Below are 22,710 nucleotides of genomic sequence, written 5' to 3'. Positions count from 1 at the left end.
TGCCCAAAGTATTCATAAACGTGAACACGGCCCCCCTAAATGTGGCAGATGAAATTCAAAAGGCAGTTTCTCTTCCCCCTAAACCCCGAACAGCCTGACCCTCGGGGTTCACGCTGTCGGACTCCTTCCCACGGAGGAGGCCGGAGTTTCCCCGCACCTGACCCTCGCAGGGCGCCGGGTCACGGCGCTGCAGGAAGCCCATCTCATGGTGTGCGCTTCCACCAAAACGGGCAGTTACGCCCTAGGACTCAGACACAGACCAGGCAAAGCACGGAGTTACCCAGGTAGCTGTTGTGGGCGCATGACTTTGAGTCCAAAATTGCAGGTACCTCTCCACCCCCGCCCCGAGCCAGGTTTATTAAAACCCCACTAGGCCAAGTTATGGGGACGAGTTACCAGCCCACGGCTGTCGAGCCCGAAGTGCAGCGAGCAGCCAGGCAGGTTGCCACCGCTTGCCTTGCCGGAGCCGTGGCCAAATCCAGCCCCCCGTGGGCCAAGCCCCCTCACCTCCCTCACCCGACAGGAGAGCGGTGCCCGCCCCATGCAGGGTAACGGGCTCCCGTCTCTCCTTCGCCCTCGGAGGTCCCTGGCCAGCCCACCTCCGCCGGCGGTGGAGCCGCGGGCGGGGTGCGGGGCACGGCGTGTGCCCTCGCCCGCTGTTTCTTCCTGGTTGCAGGCGGCGCGGCCGCCGAGAGGCGGGCGGTGGGGCGCACCTCCCGCGCAGGTACCGGGGGCCAGTGCCGCCGCCGTGCTTTCGGGGGGGGGGGGAGGCGGGGGGCAGGACAGAGCAAGCCAAAGCAAGCCAAAGCAAGCCAACGAACCGCAAGGCGCCGGTACCGAGCGGGGGAAGCGCGGTTGTGCGGCGGCGGCGGCGGGAGGGACCCACGCGCGCTCCGGAGTTTCTCCCCTCCCCGGGCTGTGAAGTCTGCCACCCGCGCCCCTCCCCTCCCGGCTCCATCCTTGTCTCCCCCCGCACCTCGCTTGTCGCCTCTCCCGGGGGGGGACGACGACGGACGAGGGGGGGGTGCTGCTCTCTTGCACCTCGGCTGCCCCCGCTGCACACAACCCTCGGAGCGCCGCAACCCAGGAGGACACGCTGGGTGCGTTGTGATTTACTCCTTTCTTTATTATTTTGTGGGGTTTTTTTCCCTTCCTTCTGGGCATCTTCGCTGAGGGGAGCCGTGTGGGGAGGGAGTGGGGCAGGCCGGGTCCCTCCACCGTCGCCGGCTCTGGGGCCGTGCCTGCCCCGCACGCCCGGCTCCGCCGTGTTTGTTGTTGTGCTCCGGGGAAGGAGGCGGTAAAGCGAGCGGTTCACCCGGGGCTGGGGGTAGCGTTTCGACTTGTTTCCCTTCTTCTTCGCCTGACGTGCCCCGCGTCTCTCCTCCTCGGCGGGGCGGCTGCAGGGGGCTCGGCGGAGGGCGAGAGGCGCTGCAGGACACCTGGAGCAGGTGGCGCCGGCACGGACGGGCAGCGGTAGGCGGTAGGTTGCTCCTGGGCTCCCTCCTCCCTTTGATTCCGCCTCCGGGACAGGTACCTGTGAACAGGGCGAGCAGCGCTCGGGGCGGCCCGCCACGATCGGCAGGACGGCTGGGCAGGGCAGCGCCGCCCGCCGCGGACGGGTGAGGGGCGCTGGGCTCCCACCCCCCCCGCCGGCGGCCGCGGGCAGGCGACGGCCCTGGCGGGAGCCTGTACTGGTGCGTTACATAACCCGGCGGGGGGGCAGAGCACAGCCTGTCGCGTCCCGGCCGGCAGCAGGAGGCCCGAAGTCGGTACCGTGGGCTTCCGGTTTCACATCGCGGCCGTGCCCGGAGTTTTAAACAGAAACAGCCAACTTCTCCTTTTTTTCTTTTTTTTTTTTTTTTTTTTTTACCTCACGGGGCAAAGCCTTGCGACAGGCGCTGGCAGGGAGCTGAGAAGCGGGGCAGGTGCAGCCTCCCCGCCGCCATCCCACCGGCCTGCCTTTCCCCGCCCGGGCACTCACCGGCTCTTGCCAGGTATTTCCTTGAAGTTTCTGTGAGGAAGGCGTGAAGTGCGCCCTGTAGCAGGGACCGGGCGGCGGCTGCGAGGTGCCGCTGTGGCGCTTCCCGCCCCCGGCTGCTGTCAGCGCCCCCGCCTCCCCCGGGTCCCTGCCGCCGGGGCCCGCCACCTCCTCCACCTCCTCCTCCTCTTTCCCCGGCTTGGCTTGAAGCTGCCGTACCCTTGGTGCGTGTCAGCGGCTGTGCGGTTTCTCTGGGGGTTTGGCAGTGTTTAAAATAACTCGGGGTGTGTGTGTGGGTGTGTGTGGTGGGCTGCGGCCATAGCGAAGGCTGAAGGTTTAGTTTCTTCCTATGCTCGTGGGGACTTTTTAAAAATCGTTGCGCAATTTGTCTTGGGAAGGATGCAAACGTGTATTTTTGTAATGTTAAGTAGGTCAGTCATGATACTGTTTCCTGTGAGCATCGCATTTGTCCTTCAATATATCAGATGCTACATTTGGAGCAATTTTAATTTAAAAAAAAATATACAAAGAAACTGTGAAAATAAAGGCTCTCTTGTGGAGAAACAAAAGTTTTCCCCCTTTTCAGTGGAACCAGAATTGTCAGGTGATCAAGAGTGACAGCATGTATATTGCACTGGTTTATTTCTGTTATATCCACTAATTATTTTAAAAATGCTGAGATTAATAAATATAATTTTGTCTCTGTGGAGCACTGGTGGTTCACAGTTAAAAACAAGTTACCCTGTAGATTGTGAGGTGATTGTGTATGAAAGCTTGAAATACCTGGCTGGAAGGATGGTGAAGTGCTCCCTGTCAGTCAAGGTAAATAATAACAGAGTAAGAGAACGCTGTTGGTTTATGTTAATGATTTGATTGCTCTTGGCAGTTGAGTAGGAAACAGTTCTCTAAAGTCTTTAAATGGTCTTAGAACAGTTAGTGACAACTGCTGTGAATCTATCAAAGCTGTCAAGCATAATGGATTATCTACTTCTCATGTTTTACATCAGTTCTGCCTCTGTGCATTCTGAGTTATTCTAAAGAGCATCTGTGAGAACATTAAAAAATGCTATGCTGGGGTATACCAAAGTTTCTACTGGCAGCAGCCAAGAGCAGGTGCCTAGAGAGGACCAAGATAGGGAAAACCTGCAGGGCTGCTTCCCCAGAATACTCTCTCCAGGCAGCTGTGGTTCAAGGATTCCCTTGGGTAAAAGTCTTGCCTTTGTGCTTGACAGGTGCAAAGTTTGTTGGGGTTTTTGTCTTTGATCTTCTACAGAAGTTTTTGAAGCCATGTCGACTTTTACTAAGACAATAGAGAAGTGTCTGAGGAAACAGGTAACCGGATGGAGCACTTTACAGAGATTATTGATCACTAATAAGATGGTCAAAGGGCAATTTCTGGTTTGCAGAGGCCCATGCATAGAAGTTATGTAAATGGATATTACTTTTCCAAGCAGTGTTCATGCATTAGGCTCTGAGATAATCCATCTAAAATAAAGCTTGATATTTATAATGAAAAAAAAAAAAAAAAAAAAAGCAGAGCGTTATACTCTTCTAATGTATCCTAATGAAATGGATTCAGATTCATTTTCACTGAGTTGGGAGAAAGCCATGAATAAAATGTAACATTTTGTCAGCTTCACTGGGTTTATAATAAGTAGAGAATTAAGAATAGAAATTGAGAGTTTATGCCCTACTGTACAACTAAAGAATGTACACAAACTTTCAAAGGCCTTGTTTATAGTGATAATTACTATGAATAAGGTAGTGAATGTTGCAGTCATTATTGTAGTGATAAATTTTGGCCCACCACAGACCCTTTACTTCATGATAGACATTCCAACATGTTACATAAAAGTAGTTTCATATTTTTAGTTGCTTAATTTTGTGCAGTCCTGAAAATTTTCATGACAAAATTGCTCTTGCATTGGGCTTTATTCCTCATAAAGTCCACTCCCATATGATACTTAGATTTCTAGTCAGCTAAGGCCTTACATCCTTTTTAAAGACAAGCCTATCAATTATAAAAATCATGGACTCAAAATATCCTGCATGCAAAGAGAAGGATTATATCTGTTTTCAAGGCATGGCAACAACCAAGACTTGTTACCCCGTGAATCGGTAGCATAATTGGGACATGCTTTCAGTTCTCTCCAGTTCTGAGAGTTTGAGAAGATGAGAGTTAGTGGTATGTTAGATTACAAATGAAGGTACATGGAATGGTGATGGTAGGATCAGGCAAGAGAGCAACCCATCCTAGGAGAATGCCAGTGTTCTCTTTTGCTGTTGCCTGGAGAAACATAGAATTTGGAAAATAGATGCTTGATTCTCAGTACTGCTGTGTATGCACAAATTTCCTGTTTATTCTTTTTGGGATGTTTTTATTCAGTACTCGACATAAATTACCCATATGGTTGAAATAGCCACTTCAGTTATTTATTCATCAAATAGAACATATCATTATAGTTCGGGCTCTAATTACTCTGCTACATGATTGTTAGGACTAAAGAAACACTTTCATTATAAACTGTTGAGAGAAAGCAGATTAAACTGAAATCCACGTCTCATACTTACTTGCAGAAAAAGTAGCAAAAGGTGTTAAGTGTTCAAAATTATATGCTACCCGTTTTCTGTTAACTTTGTACCTGCCAAAAGGAAGTGCTGTGAAAATAGACGAGTGCTCATATATTATAACCTGAGCAGTTTGGTTCAAATTTTTACTTACCAGAACTAAATTGATTTAATTTAGATGAGAACATAGCAATTTTTTTGATAGTCAACATAATATATGGACTAACGTGGATGAAATCTACTATTTTTTGGCTAAAGCATTGAAAGCATAACCAGTGTTTAATGAGAGAAAAGGCTGGAAAGTTTGCAGTCTAAGACTCAGATCTTGCACACAGGTTTAAAGTGTAAACTCTGTCACGGGTTAAAGGATAGCACAGTCTTCTGGATCGTTGGTGAGTTGCCCAGTCCTGTGGTGTTTAATCACCTGAATAACTTTTCTCTCAGGCAAGATGTCACGTTGAAGCTGTGATCCATGTTGTCCGTGGTGAGGCTCTTACTTAAATAAAGGATGCCGGTGAAGAACATCAGGAGGTCAGGAACTTTTAGATGCAGTTTTGAATACAGCCAGTTGACAGTCTTTTGTAAAACAGGCATTTGTCTGGTTTCTTTAAAATGCTGTGTTGAAGATGGAAAGGGAAAAAGCCATTACAGTTGTCCAAAATTGTTAGGTGCTTTCAAGAAAAAAAATCAGCAGGACACTGTCATATCTCAAGAAGCCTGAATTTATATGTATAAAAAAAAAAAAATAGCAACCAATGGCAGAAGAATCAGAAAAAGGAGTTCAGCTGCTCAAATAACTTATACAACTGGACTTTCAGACAGATAACACTAGGCTCCAGGACTTTATTTGCATATTACTTGTGTTAATATCCATTTTCTGGGGCACCCAGCCTTCTGCACAAACTGCTTAATTTGGACCTAATGAGATAATCAGTATAAGATGAACAAGTTGGTCTCTGAGAGACTGATGCAGTTGCCAAAGGCAGTGGCTGACTTAAGCGGAGATTACATTAGAGCTACATTGCTGTAGCCTTCAGTTGTAGATCTAGGTCTCGCTTTACTAATCATTCTGCAGGCAGATTGTTCTCCCCCCAGTGAGACAACATGCGAATGCTGTGTTCAAGCTAAAGGAGCACAATATGGTGATACTAACTAGGTCATAAATTAAAATGACACAATTGAAATCTAGTTCTCTAGAGGTTTCGCCCACCTGAGAATTTAGAGAAAATGTTCTTACTTATGCTAAGCACTGTAGAATTAGCTGTGGTTGGAAAGAGTTGCATGAAACTTCATTGGCGGCTCTCCCCAAGCGAGACAATAGTGTCTATTCTTACATGTTCAGTGACATTAAATAAAGGCTATGTCACCCTCAGTTTTAGATTTTTCTTTACTTAATAATCTCATTCAAATCACTATGGATTTTCTGTATTTATTTCTCTGGTTATTTTCATGTGTTAGTAGCACATGAAGAAATTTCTCCCTCCTACTATCTAATCACCATGCAAATATCAAATGTAATCCTGGTTGAATCCTTGTGTCCCATGGGCTTTTGGGTGTAATAGTAAATAACTTTGATGTTAGTTATATAGATGATTAGCAATTTCATTAACTTTTCTGAAGAACAAATTGTATTCATGTTTTCTTGCTTTGCCAGCTATTTTTCAGAGTTTGGCTTTTAGGGTTTTTTAAAAGAAATTTTCTTGATGTCCAGGAGATATCAGTCGCTATCATTTCAATTTTCTACACTTCACCTTCTTAATTGAGAGACTGACCTTTCTGTAAAAGGCTGATCATCCTGGGTTTAACTTCTCAGTAGAGATTGACATACAACTTCCTTCTATTTTCTTAAAAGGATTCAGAATCTATTATGAACAGTTTTTCATGCCTAATGAATTTCTAAATAGCAGATACTTAAAGAGTTCCTGACAACAGTATTTGGATTTTAATGTTCTGGGTTTCTCATATTCAGAAGAAAAGCTTTATGCTTCTTAAAATGCTCAGTTAAAAATAATTGGAGAACTCTTTCGTTAATATAAAGTGAGATCATTCCTATGAGGCTTCTTGCATCAATTGCAGTAACTGTGAAATCCCAGCTCTGTTGCTTGGAATAGCTGTAAATCTTGGACATATCCCAGGAAAGCCCACGCAAAGGGCAAGTGAGAGAAAAACAAGAAATAACATGGAAATTTCCAGCCAGTTTTTTTTTTCTTCTGTCCTGAAGTGATTTTGAAATAACTCAGTATGGAAGTTAGTTTTCTAAATCTTTGCTTCACTATTGTTTGGTTTGGTGGTTTTGTTTTTTTTTTTTTTTTTCCTAAAGTTTTTGTAAGGCCTTTCAAAGGGGAAAAAGAAGCAAAATAATAAATCTGAAGAGAGTGATCAAATCATAGTTTATGGTTTGTTTGATTTTTAAATACACAGTCACTGAAGATACAATAGTGATTTTTCTATTAATATTCTTTTAAATTACAACAGTTTTTGATCAATGTATCAGCTGTTGTAGGCTTGTTTTGCACAACATGGTTTTTCAATCTTTTTTGTATTTTGTTCCAACACTTGCAAAATTTCTTAGTGTATAATTGCAATTCTTAATATTTAGTTTCTTAAACTTTTGGGAAAGCTTAAACATTTGGGAACATTTAAATTCAAGCCTTTGCAGACGGGTGAAATTAAGACGTAAGGGAATCTGGCACGTAACTATGATGATTTGAAAGTGAGAGGGAAAGGAAAATCAAAGCAAATATACACCAACATATATTCCTAAAATTAATCCAGGCATGTAGTGTGTTTTTATATGTTTACCTCATGCATTATCTTTGGCTTCTGCTAAAGAGTTGAAATCACTGGATCACAAGTGAGAATATGTTTGTTCTGAGCTCACTTCTTATTTAGAAGTCACAAAATTCAGGTAAAACAATGCAGTTGGACAAACTATAGCTATCTTTGGCATTCAGACACTTGAAAAAAGAGCCTTGGCAGTGTAAGAGTTCAGTACTTACAAACACCCATAAAGCTGTTCTGGAGAAAGTTTACGTATTGTTTACAACCCTTGTACCTGGTCTTAATGATTCCTTTTAATCCTTAACTCTCTGAAATATATTTTTCAAGAATGCAGGAGAAGGAACGTTGCTATCAAAGATACTTAAATGTTCACTACACCTGGCTGCAGTTTTGAGTCAGTTCTTGTGATTGTGATCTTGTGAATACATGCAAGACCATGAAAAATAATGGTTATATGCAATGGATTAGGTTTGATCGAGGACTTTCATAGTGCAACAGCAGCCTGTCATCTCAATGGGAATATATTTGGCCTTCAAAGATTAAAAAGGCCTGAAATACAGCTGTTCTGTAGTTGTCAGTGCCCTTCCAATTTTTTTTTTTTGTTTCGTTATAAATTGGGCCATGATAGTTTCAAGATTAGAAGGCAATTGCATAGTCTGGGTATCCAAGGGTCTTTCAGAGGACAGTGTATAGCTGCTTCTTTTGTTGTGTCAGCCCTTTCTGGTCATTGTGTTGCCAGTGTGTTATGGTGGTAAGAAGCCAACCGTGAAGTGAGTTCATCTTTGGACATAAGGGGTTTCACTGGTAAAATTGTCACAGTAAAGTCATAGTTTCCCATGTAATGATAGCCTCAGAGCCCTAAGGACACTTGTCTTGTGCTTTCTACTTAGTATTCACATTGCTAGTTTTCCTTGATAGACTTCAGATAAACTGAATTAAGGTAGAGTGGCTTCAGGTTGGTAATGCTGGTTGGGAACATTAAGTGGTAGAGATGATCTTTGTCTCCTCAAATCGTCTTCCTCACCAACCTAACAGTATCACTTTCACCTTGTCCACTACAACTGACCAAATCTCACTCATTCCTCAGGCTTTGTATAGGCTGGGTTAGTGTCTTGATGAAGATAAGAGTCTAGACTTTTGTTTATTTTAATGCAGCAATTCTGCAGATCCTAGTGACAGCTGTTACTGTCCTCTGGCCTTAAAAGCTGTGCATAAACCTGAGTGTCATCAACAATATCCCTATCTCACAGCCATTTTCTTCTGACTAGTAAATTTAATAAGATATATATTTAGAACTTCTATTAGCTTGCCATAGTACCCACTCCCAGGAAGTGTTCCTGGAGTTTGTGACAGATTCCTTGAGTAACCTAGACTCTCAGCTCATCTCAGAAGAGACTCATCAGCTTCTGGGATCACAGTTAAGTCCACAAAATCTCATGGTTAATAGCAAAATATTGCTTTATGATGTTGTGTAATGTATTGTAATGCTTTTCACTTATCTTTCCCCATCATTGTTATTTCCCAGATGTCAGCATCCTTCTTCTCTTCTTATTCTAAAAAAATCAGTCCTTACTTAAACTCTCTTGTCAAATCTTGTTAATTCTCTGGATGAAAAGTAGTGTTGGAATATCATTTGAAAAGCTAACATAGGCAGAGCTTGCAGGGATTAAAATAAAATCATATACTTGTCCCTTTGAGTGTTAAGAAGGTGCAGAAGGAATTGTGATGGATTTGCACATCTACTGTCTACTGGACAGCTCTACAACTTTGTGTCCAGAAAGGACCTGCTACTGTGAAAACTATGGCTGCAAAAACTGAAGCCAAAAGAAGGAAAAAAACTCGCCGACGTTTTCAGCAGATCTGCGGTATGGTGCAAAATACCGATGAAACAATATGAAGCAGTAACTTTGGAGATTGATGTGTTCCTTGAAGCTTTATCCATAATGAATGATATAATCATTATAATAGGAAACTTTCTGATCCTTACTGTGTTGCATTTGTAGTGTTTTGACAGCTCACACCATTCTAGAGAGCTAGAATGGGAGCAAAACCCAGAATCCCCTAAAATACTAAAATCCATAGTCAGGTTACACAGTGATCCCATTTTAGTTTGGCTCTTTAGTGGAATGGTCACTGAAAAATACTCAGCAGGTTGATTCCAGGCATTTTCATCTCTACATTGCTTAGTTCAAAGGAAAAAAACCACAATGCCTGAAAGGCTGATCAAAAGACAATGTGCACTGTTGTGGAAATGGTTGGCTGGTGTGCTTCGTGTATTGGCAAAATCAGTGATAGCTAAGATGGACAGAACCTTTTTACATTTCTGAAGTCAGCTTTGGTGTTAACTCTCCCTTTATTTTTGTGAAAATAGAAAGAAGATGAAACAATGATGTTTTATTCATGGTTATTTTTTAGCTTAATATATGTACTCAGGTAATTGGGACTGACTTAGAGGAAAACAGTTGCAATTATGTTTTACTTTGGCTCTTGTTAGGCCTTTTACTCTTAGACTCTTTCCCCAAATAGTGAAAGCTACTGTATGGAGGGACTTGTTACTGAAAAAAGTGCATGGATTCTACAAATAGAAACACCCTGTTTTTTCATAATCTTTTATCTGTACTATTATTTTGCCCTGACTTGTTTGTGGAAAAGAGATAAGTATAAGCTTCTGCGTAGCTTTCATCAGCATAGTCTGACTCAGCACTGCTCACCTGGAGGGTAGGCAATAATTTGGCTTTGTTTTTGTTTTTCAGAAAGATACTCTTGTCAAATGGGAAAGAACCCATAATAGGCTCACAGGGAAAGGTTGTTGCTGTTTTAATGGGAATTTTAGTAGGTGCTTCTCAACTGAATGCAGGACTGTCAGTGTTGAAAAGTTAATCTGAAATTCTGGCTGGCTTGTAGAGTGGGTTGTGAAATATTCTCCTTCTTCTCCTCCTCCTGTGGTAAAAAGCTTTGTATGTGGTTTACTGGATTTGTTTTTTTTGGGTTTTTTGTTCGATTTTTTCCTTAATTCTAACTCCCGAATGCCACAACCTTCTTTATTAATAGAAAACACTATAGGAAGAAATTTGGTTCCCACTAAAAGCTGGAATTGTAGCCACAAGTAATAATTCTTTGTGCCCCGGAAAGCTTGAGAAAGGTTGCAAAATAGTTTTCATTACTTCTAATTGGCCTTTTATTGTAAATGGTCTTTGTGTTTCATCTGTGAGTAATATTTTGTCCAGTTATTTGGCCTTAGTGAGGCCACAAAAAGCATATAGCAAGAACAAAAGTATGGTCCTTCACTTAATGGAGTTATCTGGTACAACACTGAGTAGCATCATGTTCAGAATCCTTAACTGCAGTTTATATTCTACCATTATGGACTGTTGTATCAGCCACAATGTGTATGTAGTATCTTCTTATTTATAATTAGCTTTTGGTTTTGGTGGCTTCACCCCCATAGCTGCAGTGCTACTGAGTGAGTTAGGATTAATTATGATGAAGGTTGTTCAGTCTTCCTGGCTCAGTGAGTCCAGTGGTTTTGAAGAGGCTTTTGAAGGATGTGTTCTGTGGGGCCCTTGTCAGTCACATGAATAAGTAAATACATGTATATGCAGTTCTTTTTGATCTGCATAAGTGCGTACAATTCAGAGAATAGTGAAGGCATCCAATTTACTCCATGTACATAGATCATTTGTACAGCATGGTTCGATTTATGCCTGAAGTTTCTCTTTTCTTCCTGGATGCATTGTGCCTAAATGTGCAAGCTCTGCATAATTTGCATTCACAATTCCAACATAGGTTCGTAATTCAGGTTAGAAGAGACTTCAAGACGTCTGCAGTCCGCCCTTCAGCCCAAAGTGGGGTCACTCATAACATCAAGGTGAAGCAACGTAGAGCTTTGTTTAGTTGCATCTTGAAAAGCTCCAAGGACAGAGATTCCACTATGTTTCAGGGCACCTGTTCCAATGCTTGATTATTCTCATAGTGTATTTTTTCCCCTTATGTAATAAATATTTAAAACTTTCCTGGTTTCACTTGACATTGTTCTCCCCCCTATGCACATTGGTAAAAAGTCTGCCTCCACCTTTTAATAATTTACTTTTAGATATTGTAAATTTGCTATTAGGTGCTCTAAAGCTTTCTCCGGGCTGAACAATCCCAGTGTCTTCAGCCTCACCTCACAGGGCAGGTGTTCCAGCCACCAGATGTCTTTGTGGCCTTTCACTGAACTTGCTCCAATTAACTGAGGCTTCATAGGGGGGCTCCAAAAGTAAACTCAGTAGTCCAGATAGCAGAGTAATGTATTGTGCATGAAGCAGAGCACTTGCTTCCCTCAGTGCACTGGCTGTGCTTCTGTTGCCAAAGCCCAGGATGCTGTTAGCTCTCATTGCTGCCAGGTGGACTGCTGATTTCATGTCTCACTTCCTGTTGTCGAGGACCCTCAGGTGATTTTCAGCAGAGCTGCTCACCATTAAGTTAGTCTTCAGGCTGTGCTCTCATGACGTTTCTGTCAGCCCTACCTTAAGTCATTCTGAATGGCAACCCTGCCCTCAGTGTATCAGCTGAACCCCGAAGTCTGGTGTTGTTTGCAGACTTACTGAATGTTCTGTACACTTTGCCAGGTCACTGTTAAAGATATTAAACAGGATAGGGCCCCTAGCCTATCCACTTGTAACCAGGTCATGGGCAGACTGTGAACCATTAACAGCTACTGTTCGAACCTAATGATAGAGATATGGTTTTTTTAATCATCTAGTAGTCTACCCATCTAAACTGTAACTTAGATCAGGTTAGGTGTGAAGATGCCATGGGAGACCTTGTTGAGTCTTGCTAAAATCAAGGTGGACTCTTGTGATCCTGATCCCTTCTCATCCACAAATCCCATCATTTTATGACAGAGGGCAATCACATTGGTTAAGCATGATTTAACCTTGGTAAATCACTGACCTTCCCAGTCACCACCTTCTCCTTCATATGCCCAGAAATGGCATTCAGGTGGGCATATATCTGAACATACTGTGGGACTAGACTATCAAACAATGAAAATAAGGGTGGACTGTGATGCTTTCTCTCCCAGTGATCCCTCAGACTTGGTAACCTGTGTGTAATCCCTTTCGTGCTCTTCTTTTCTGGATGGCCAGTTGTTGTCCATCTGTAGGTGATTGAGTGCAGGCTGGTCACAGGATGGAGCACCTGCATCTTGGGAATGTGGTGATGAATGAGTTGGGACTTCATGTGACCTAGGGGAACAGGCTTGTTAGGAACAGGATGTTGTTGCTAGAGTGATTCTTGCTCCCTGTATATGTTTGAGGAATTTGCAGGAAAGGAAGGTGGCAGCAAAAGTGACAGTAAGTTTAATAATTATATTGGTTTGATCATTGTATTGGTGATCTGCTGATAGCCAGTGGGCTTTGTCTTGGATCCTCTTTTGTATTGATTTAGGTCCATAATCTTGCCATTAGCTTGATAATAACAAGAAATGCGTATGCAAGTATCAGTGAGAGGGCATGTGAAAAATCTTTATTTGTACTCTAATATGCATTTAAAGTGTCTTTTTTTGGTGTGTGTGTTTGTTTGGGTTTTTGTTGTTGTTGCTAATATGCATTTAAAACTTCTCCAGTCATGTGGTGGCTTTTTACCTTCTAATCACTGTTTTGATAGTCCCTTATTACCCATAATTTTTAGGTAGTCTTTTGGAAAACACCAGCAACCTTCAAATGCAGTGAGACCCACAGTGAAACTGAGATGTGTTTGGTTTGGACTTAGTAATTTAACCTGATTGTATGGTGCTGAGCACTAAGTTCACAATGACTTGTCGGGGAATTTAGTATTTCTCAGATCTTATCATTGGCACCACATGTCTTACTGGTTCAGATGTTTAATTTTCCAACTTTTACTGTTATTGATGAACAACGATTACTCTGTGTAGTTCATCATGTATCAAAATAATTTTGTCATGTGATGTCATGTCCTTAGTTTCATGCTGTACAGAACTATACATTATGTTTTAGGTGTTCATTTTTATTTATTGCATTATGATTTAGGATCTGAAAAACCTCTTGAGAGTAAGGTTATAAATATGTCTCCAGGACCAGTAGCTGAACTGAATGTAAGAGTTACATTTTACAGTTTAAAAATATTCTAGTAATAATCAGAAATACAGCTTTTATAATATATTTTGAATAGCATGATTTTAATCTTATTTTAAACTTATGATTTTAATGCTTCTAATAGTGTTTAATTGCAGTAAGATTATAATACTTCAAGAAAAAAAATCATAATAGGTTGCAAATTATTCTCAGTATTTTAACTCAATCTTACACGTACCCCAAAATCATATTGACGATTTCTAAACTGAGACTGAAAAATGCATGTAGGGGAAAAAGATGCTAAAAGGTAAATAGTACCTCCATAGTAAGTTTTAGATACATAAGTTCTTACTTTTATCTCTAATGTCTATGTCTCTTATATTTTAGGAATCTGTTTTTATGCTTTGATTACTTATGAAGTGTAAAATTGCATTTTTCTTTTGTCCAGTTCAGTAATTTAACTACTGCAAATAAAAGGTTAACCTGCAAATTTGACATTGGTAGAATATTAAATTCAAAGATGGCCAAATGATTAAAGGTGTTGCACAATCAGCCAACTCTGTACTTTAACCAGAGAGGAATAATTGGTCTCTTTGGAAAGAGAGCAATTAAATAATTTCGTAATCACTCATGCATTACAGCAATAATACTGGCACACACAAGCATGAAAGCTGGTTTTGCAGTGTCTTCTTGATACAAAACAATACGATTGTCTTCAGTGGGCTTGCTTGTATAAGAAAAGACCACCCAAATAAATAAGATCAAATGCATGCAAGAAGATTTTAAGATGTTAATGTTTGTTGTCACACTAATTTTAAATAGATAGTAAATAGATAAAAAGGTTATTTTGCATATGTCTTTTCATGGTATTGAATCATCTTGTGATGATTTTTTTTTTAATTGATTGAGGCGTTGACTTAGAATATGTTGACTCAATTCCAGCTTATAATTACATTCAGTTTGTATAAAAATTCTTCCTGTAGTGTCAGTTGAATGAGTTGCCTGTGATTTACTGTTTTAAGCATTTTAAGCATTCTCCATTTAAAGGTTGCTGCAATTCAGAAATGTTTGAAATTATTCTTATTTGTATTTGATTGGGAACCCCATGCTTTGAAGTTACTGAACAGATTTTAATCTTTGTTGTAATTAAAACTGCCACTCTTAAGAGACCCTATTTTTATAATAATGGTTTATGATCTAATGGTCTGACTTTACATAGAATACCAATTATTATGAGGTCTGGTATCATTCAAGTTCCTGAAAATTGAGCTATCATTAGATGAAACTAAAAGATAGACTTAAATTATTTCACTTCAACTGCTGTCATAAAGATCAAGACTAGCTTCTCATTAGAGAGATTCTTATGATTGCTGTCCTAACAGAAATTCATAACAAAGAGCCTGAAGTAGTAGGCAAGTCACAAAAGTAGTACCAGTTCACATGAAACAGAAAATAAAAATTATGTTCAGGGGAAACTGAGGCAAGAAACTAGAGTTCAGACTGAACAGAATGCTAAGCAGCATTGCTGTGGGTCATACATAGCATGTTTCTGGCCAAGAGAGATTTCCTTCTGCTTGCAATACATTATTAATAACATAAGGTCAGGCAAGCCGGGGGAGGGGCGCAAGAAAAAACTATCTCCTTGGTGAAAAATCACATATTCTGGATTGTGTTTTGGTATGGGCAGGCTGCAGTATGCACAGGGTAAGCAAGTGATGAGCAAGATACTGGTATTGCAGGAGCGATGTGACTTAAAATGAGCAAAATAGTAATCGGTACCAAAATTATTAGGCATCTTTGTTTCTGCTATGTTGTGATACCATTCTTTTATCAACCTCTGCATGTCCCAGTCCCACTGGGCCTGGCATTGCTGGGCATCTGATTCCGTTATTATCTGCTTATACCTTTCCTGTGCGGCATTTGAGAGAGCATTTGTGGTACGTCTGTAAACCTTCCCCATTCTAGCAGACAACCAATATATGGTGTCATTTTAAGTGCTTTACGACTGGCTATTCATATGATGTGGTTGGCAAGACAAGGGAAATTTATGTGCATTATTGATTGAATTCAAGAGGGAATAAATGAATTCTGATGTTTCCAAACTGATGAGATGTTTACATGCAGCTATGTTAAAAAAAAAAAAACCAAACCAACCAACAACAAATAGTTGTGGTAATTGCTTTCCACTTTGCTTAACTTTAAGCATACAAAGTCTTCAGTGCTTTTAGTTTATGTTTTTAAACATCCTTGGCAGATACTATGAAGCCTGTGGTTTGGGGGTGGGGCTGTGTTTTTTATCAGGGTGGTTTTTTTCTGAGTGAATATTGTGTGCTTCAAGATAATAAATGGGGAAAACATTTTTTCTTTTTCTCCCCCCCCCCCCTCCCCCCCAGCATTGCTGTATTTTTGTTTTGGACACTGGCATTAATTTTGGCAGATGCTCAAATACCAAACCAGGAATGGATTTACTAATAGGTATTAAATTATAAACGGTAATGCATTAGACTTATTGGATGCACCAAAAAAAGATAGTGATTAAAACTGTAGCATTAGCTTAGTAAGGGTAAGTTTGGTCATTGAAAATTATAGTAAGGTTTTAAAATACCACAAACTAAATATTAGGGACCACAGCTGGGCTGTGTTGGCATAAAGAAGGGACTAGTGCTGTACACAGGTCATCACCAATGTATTTGAGCATGAAAGGCTCCAGCTGCAACATCTCAAACTAATCATAACCACTAACTTTGAATAGCTGGATTTCCACTTAAAAAAAGGACTTTTAAAACAGTTAAAAAGCTGTCAGTATAACTTAATTGCTTGCAAGCTGATTGACCCTTATAATCTCAATAAAAGCTGGTTTAAGCAAGATGCTACGTTAAATAAAAGACCCATTGTTTTCACTTACAGATAACTCACATAAGTGTTAAATAACAGTTTTTGATTCAGGTATCATGTAATTTGTACTTCAGAAAGTAACTTATATTAATGACTGCACTTTTAGTGCTATAAGCTATTGTTGCTTGAGAGTGCTGCAGGTGAACTAAGAGTTGATAGTAACAGGTTGGGTAGAGGCATTGTTTGAGGTGGGAAGGTAAGGAATTCAGCTGAACCAGCAGTTCACTATCTATTTTCTGAAAGCTTTTAACTCTCTTAAGGAGAGGAATGAGAGGCACCATTCGATTGAATCAATGATATGATGCACACACAAGTTTGAAATATCTGTTGCTGGAGAGTTTATTATAAAGTTTCAGTCATGGACTGTAGGAATATTATTCATTATTGCTTTCCCATGGTGGACCGTATACTGCAGAGTGCTTGAGGAGGGGAGGGGATGGGATTTTAAGGACTATTTTGGAGTATAGTCTTGGAGGAATATTATGAAAAGACCAGTTGGTTTGTAAATGATTTGGGAAATAGAGGTTAAAGTGACTTGAAGAGCCTTATATAAACCACCTAGTCTGACTCATGCTGAGAACTAGACGTCTCAGATTGTTATGCAACATAGCCAACAAGCTGAGCAGAAGGCTCCTTAAAGCCAGTATTGGTCCAAAGTGTGCTACACTGCCGTTCCTGTTCCCATAGCTGCGGGGGGCAGAGGTGGGTTTGTGTGTGTCACAACCCTTTCCTGAGGGCAAATGCCCTCAAACTTGCAGAAGAGCTGGTTAGCCAAGACCCTACCGTGCTGTGTTTGGGGTGATCAGCTCTGTCTCTTCCTCAAAGGATTCAGACCTGCTTTTCCCACTCGAAGGAGCAGGCTGCAAAGGTAGAGGCTGTTGGGCAGGAGTGATGGTCCCTTTCTTCAGTAGAAGTGTGTCTTTGTGCAGAGAGAGTTACAGTTTTCCTGTACTTTGTAGCGATCACTTATGTGGTAAAATGAATGATCAGAAATTCATCAATGAACTCAGAGTGGGGAATCAAGTCTATTTGTCCAGTATCCTACACCACAGCGAAACCCAGCTGGCTAAAAGCTAGCACATTTCATTTTTGCTCTCCCTTTCCAGGGTATCACTGTTTTTGTGATTTTGTTTGTGGTTTTGATTATTTTATCTTTTTTTAAAGTCAGTTGTCAGTATATAAACAGGTTCAGTGGAAGGTTATCCCTGTCTGCTCCCCCCCCAACCCTGCAGTGCTCCATGTATACTGACTAGAAATGTGGATTAGAATATCCCCAGGCAACAGGAGTCACCTGTGTCGTTGGGGGCTGTTCTGCCATGGCAAGAACCATGCCATTCACGCAATCTCTGAAATACAGTAGTCGCACTGTTGCTTTCTGTCTTGAAAGTGGGTTTTTCTAGGTTTTCTACTCTTCTCTGGTTCTTACAGAGCCCTGCTCTTCTGATGTTCTCTGACTTTCAGCATAGATTTATACATGGGCAGCATGTATTTTCTCCTAACACTCATTTAGCTTTGCTTTACTTAGGCTTGACGTGTCATGGGCTTTTAGTCTTATCTCTGTATAATAGGCTTTCATCATCCTCGCATCTGTTCTAGTAAAAAATTCATGTTGTTAAATATGGCTGACCAGAATTGTACCTTGTATTCAGCTGAGGTTATGCTAGTGGCTTGTATGATGACATTAATTCTTCCCTGTCTTGACTGGAAATATCCCCTCATGATACAACATAGGTCTGTTTGTCTTTTTTAAAATTTTCCCCTGCCAGATCACATTGGTGACTCACAGTTATCCTGTGATCAAGTCAGACTGATCTTTCCTTTCAGTATCTTCTAAAACGATCCCTGGTTTCCCACATCCTGTGTATGTTAATCACAAGCTTATTATCTCATGGAATAGATGACCTTCTGCTATTTAAAAAAAGGCAGGGAGGGGGATATTACAGTGGTTTCCACTCTGTCTTGTGATAAGCCTGAGCCTGATGGTTAGTATTTTCTGTGTCTGAGTCTGCTGAATTAAGACCTAGGATGGCAGAGAAATAATCCCATTATATATTGATGGAGTTCTAGTGTAAAATCATATGAAGCTGCTTGGCTGTGTTGTCGTGGCTGGAGTGTTATTTTGTATGACTGACGGCAGAACTTGAAGTCCACAAAGCACTTGTAAAATAAGAAAGGAGGTGTCTGTTGTGATTGCAACCCCAGTATTATGTGGTAGCCGAGAACAGGTTTTCAGAATTACAACTCTGGATTTAAGTTTCTAATGTCTGCCTAAGCTTCTCAAGTGGGCCGTAAGTAATTTTTCACATATCGCCCTTAACTTATCTCCCCCTTTGTTCTATATCTGTAATCTGGGAGAAGGGTTTACCTGCTACTCGTGTGTTTTGTATGCTTATGTTGCAAGACCTTTAGGGAAGGAGCTTCCTCACTGTCTTTGCATACTGTCTGATATCAGACCCCCTCTTGGTTGAAGGCTGTGGACTGTGTCATGATTTTAATGATGGTATTTGAAACATTTTCTTCTTATTTTAAAAGCATTCAGTTAACAATGAAAGTAAAATAGTTTGTCCCCGTAGTTTACAAATGCAACTTGTTCAAGAACAAGATATTCTTGTGATAGGTGCCGTGAATATTACATATAAGCTTACTTAACTTTTAATCATAGACTGGATTTGAGGTATATTTCGGTAATCATCTTTGAAAATGAATACACTGCTAGTCTCCGTATTGAAACATATATTTGCTTACTCCATTATTTTGACATGTTGCCAGATTTTATCTGGTTTTGGGTTTGGTTTTTTTTCACACTGAATTTGACATACATGGTGAACTGCTTTGGAAAACTATGCTGAAGAAACTAGTATTTGGCCTGTCACATTCTTTTGTCTTCCTCTTTTTAACATGAAATAAACAATCTGATTTTCTCTTTAATGAAAGATGGGGAAATAATTGTCTTGTGTACATTTTATACATTCTTATGTTCAAATAGAATTTTTTCCCTGGGTCTGTCATTGTTACCTTCAATAGTAATTCAGTGATGACTATTTCTGTACTGTCTTTGTACATAGCCTGGATAAAGGTTGGGAAAGCAACATTAGTACATGAAATTTAAGATTTAGATAAAACAAGGCAATGTTCCGAGGACAAGGCACAAGTACTTGAAAGCATATTTGAAGAAGCACACAAGTACAGTAATTGTATCAGGGTGATGTAAAGACTTAAGTGGTTTCTCATGCAGATTTCAGTGCCAGAGTTGCTGCTGTTACTCATTAATTACTTAAAATTCCAAGTGCAACAGCTCACAGCTTAGTGACTGTAACCTGCTGAACCTCTGATCTAAACAACTAAATCCCAAAATACCTGGACTAAAATTCCATTTGAAAAGGAGATAGATTAATTTATTTCTCAGATATACAATTATCCTTAGCAAAAAACAATTTTGCTTTCTCTGTTCAGAAGGGAAAGCAAACCATTGTCTCGTTGCCAGAGAAAATCCTAAACTGGTGTCATAGTATTTGTGTTTCCAGTGCGTTCATGAGCACAAAAAAATTGCTTCACTACAGCTTTGTAAGTCACTTTGTTCTTAAATTTATTTCTTGATTTAGGAGCAGAGGAATTTACAAATCCTAACTTAAGCTTCATGAGGTGTCACTTGCAGCTTGCGTAGCAAACCATTTCAATCTGGAACAGTGTCATTTATGCTAGGGGACTGTGGATAATGGTAACCTGTTAGGAGGCTGTCACATGAACCTTGAACCTTCTTGAATGTCTTAAGCAGTCACAAATGAAAATATTGAGGACTAAGTCTCCATCATGTTACTTAAAAAATTACTTACAGTGCATAATTTCGTCCACGAACCTTCAGGAGATCAAGCTGGTAAAAGAGAAGGCAAAAAGATGTGAGAAACATAATGCACAGAAAGTGAGAAATAGAAGCATGTAGTTAAGGATGCATTTTGGTTTTTTTTTCATGTCAGAAAAGATTGGGGTTTTTGTCTCTTTGGCAGTGTGTTTATGGGAAGGGAGGGACATGACTTTACAGCAGTAGATTGAGCCAAGAGGGAGTCAACTTGGAGTATGGTGAAAGTCAGTCCCTTTTGTAATACCAGTATTTATACCAAATGGGACAGAGGAACATTTACAGGAAACCCATCTCCTGGCTGATATGTTTACAGTATAGATAGATCATATATGAAGTTCAGAACAAAGGGAGAGAAAGGTCAGGCAGAGAGAGAGGGTTTGGTTTTGTTAGGTTTTTTTTAGTTAGTTAAAATGAGGATATAGTAGTTCAGTGTGATATAGTAGTTCAGTGTTTTCTCAGAGCAAAGTTAACGGTGTCTGGAGAGGGTGAATCATCTTGTTGTCCCATCTGTCAATCTGTTGAATATGAGAAGATAAGAGCCAGCATACAGTGCCTTTGATTCATGTGCATTTAGAACTGCAGATGTGCATTTTGTCATCAGTGTCTACAGTGTGTTAATGAAATGCTGATCATCAGAGTGGCTGTGTTTACTGGGAAGCTTAGGTGACTTATGTCACTTTAAAAGGGAGAATATACTGTTCAGCATTTGGAGAGGACTTACTTTTCTAAGCAGAGAACCGGGGAGGGGGGGAAGAAGTGAGTCTTCAAATATATCTTGTTTTTATTCTCATGGTGTTTTTTTATGAAAACGGATGTTAGGTCTTGTCTGAATTCTGAGTACTTTAATCTCAAAAACAAAGTCTCCAAGTAACAAATAATGATACTTGTCTGTACAATTTCTTGATTGCTTCATGCTTTTTCCCCTCTGGTACTGGTAAGATTATTACTTTGGCCTGAAATTCTCTATGATTTGAATTCTAATTTAATTATTTTTCTTTTTTCTGGTTAACACTGCACTTATATATTCTTGTGTGCTGGTTTATCTTTTAAAAAAATATTTTGGCATTTAACACAAGTGTGTACCTTTTAGTTGTTGTCTCATTGAGGTCAAGAGGCAAAATCCACAGCTGCAAAGGTGTACTCTTAAAGGAAATATGGTACTTTAGAAGCAATGATAGTGAAAAGTGATGGTATTAGGAGTCTATTGCATATCTTTACAATATATAGAATGAGGTTATGATGTGTCTCTGTTCTTAGCTATTCTCTCTATATCTTTCTCTGTCCTGGTTGTTGGGTTTTGTTTGTTTGTTTTTTAACGAGAAAATTTATTTTACTACAATGTCAAATTATTTTGTTTCTGGAGCATACAGGTGCTGGAAAAAAAAATCACCAATGTTTATGTGTCTGATCCTTTTCAGAGGGTTGGGAAAAATTGGTCCTTACTCCTAGGTTTTGTATGCCATGCAGACCTAAGCAGTCATTCCATATGGAAAAAAAAATCAGCCTGTTTTCTTGTGGTGTTGTGTGCAAAAGACAGTAGGTAGCAAATTAAATGAACCTGTTGATATTAGTGACTGAGAGATAAATAGACAAAACACTCTTAATTTCATAGGAGGGCAGCATTTCCTTTTTGGTATTGTTTCAAGGGATGTGTGTTAGATGTATATGTGGTCCTCCCTGTTTCTTAGACTGGGAATAGCTGTGAGACTCAAGTATCTCAGCAAAGGCACAGAGAACGTAGAAGGAAATCAATGTTTTGTCAAGCCCTTGAGGTGTAGGTGCTGTGGTAGAAGTAGAGCAGGCTGAAGGAATGGCATGGTCGGGTGCTTGGATGTGCTAGGGGCATCTGTACCTTGCCCCAGGTCTTTAGGGTGGTACCTACCTCCCCCATCAAATGCACTGGCCTCTTAAAGTGGAGGTGATTAAAGAAATCTCTTTATGACCCTGCAGGTGGATGACATAGGGGGGTTTTTTTGGTTGGTTGGGTGTGTTTTTTGTTTTTTTTTTTTTTTTTTTTTTTTTTTTTTTGAGATAAAGACAGTTTAATAGGTAAGGCAAAATCTGTGCACGCAAGCAAAGCAAACCAAGGAATTCACTGACTACTTCCCACGGACAGGCAGGTGTTCAGCCATCTCCAGGAAAGCAGGGCTCCATCATGTGTAACGGTTACTTGGGAAGACAAACCCCATCACTTCAAACATTCCCCCTTCCTCCTCCTTCCCCCAGCTTTATTTGCTGAGCATGATATCATATAGTATGGAATATCCCTTTGGTCAGTTGGGGTCAGCTGTCCCGGCTGTGTCCCCTCCCAACTTCTTGTGCATCCCCGGACCATTTGCTGGTGGGGTGGTGTGAGAAGCAGCAAAGCCTTGTCTCTGTGTCAGCACTGCTCAGCAGTAACAAAAACACCCCTGTGTCATCAACGCTGTTTTCAGCACAAATCTAAAACATAGCCACTATGAAGAAAAGTAACTATCCTAGCCAAAACCAGCACAAACATTAAGCATGTAGCTAATACCATTTGCTTATAATCCTTGACACTTTGTGTTTAT

General features: G+C 40.6%; 1 protein-coding gene across 5 annotated transcripts in view; it reads left to right on the top strand.

Moving 5' to 3' along the window:
- Positions 1–526: 526 nt before the first annotated feature.
- The window catches only part of MBP (myelin basic protein), a 124,201-nt gene continuing 102,017 nt past the window's right edge, over positions 527–22,710 (top strand). Inside the window, exon 1 of one of the 5 annotated variants that reach the window (XM_075744570.1) lies at positions 527–724. The gene's annotated coding sequence lies outside the window, so the exon portion shown is untranslated. Of the gene's footprint in view, positions 1,101–1,298; positions 1,474–1,881; positions 1,995–22,710 lie in introns of those variants that run through there. The other 4 variants (XM_075744573.1, XM_075744569.1, XM_075744572.1 and 1 more) reach the window with 4 other exon arrangements.

This window comes from Balearica regulorum, chromosome 2 (assembly GCF_011004875.1).
Source record: "Balearica regulorum gibbericeps isolate bBalReg1 chromosome 2, bBalReg1.pri, whole genome shotgun sequence".
In the NCBI taxonomy this organism is placed as follows: Eukaryota; Metazoa; Chordata; class Aves; order Gruiformes; family Gruidae; genus Balearica; species Balearica regulorum.
Note: the sequence above shows the minus strand (reverse complement) of the source record. Positions and strands in the feature narration are given on the sequence as shown.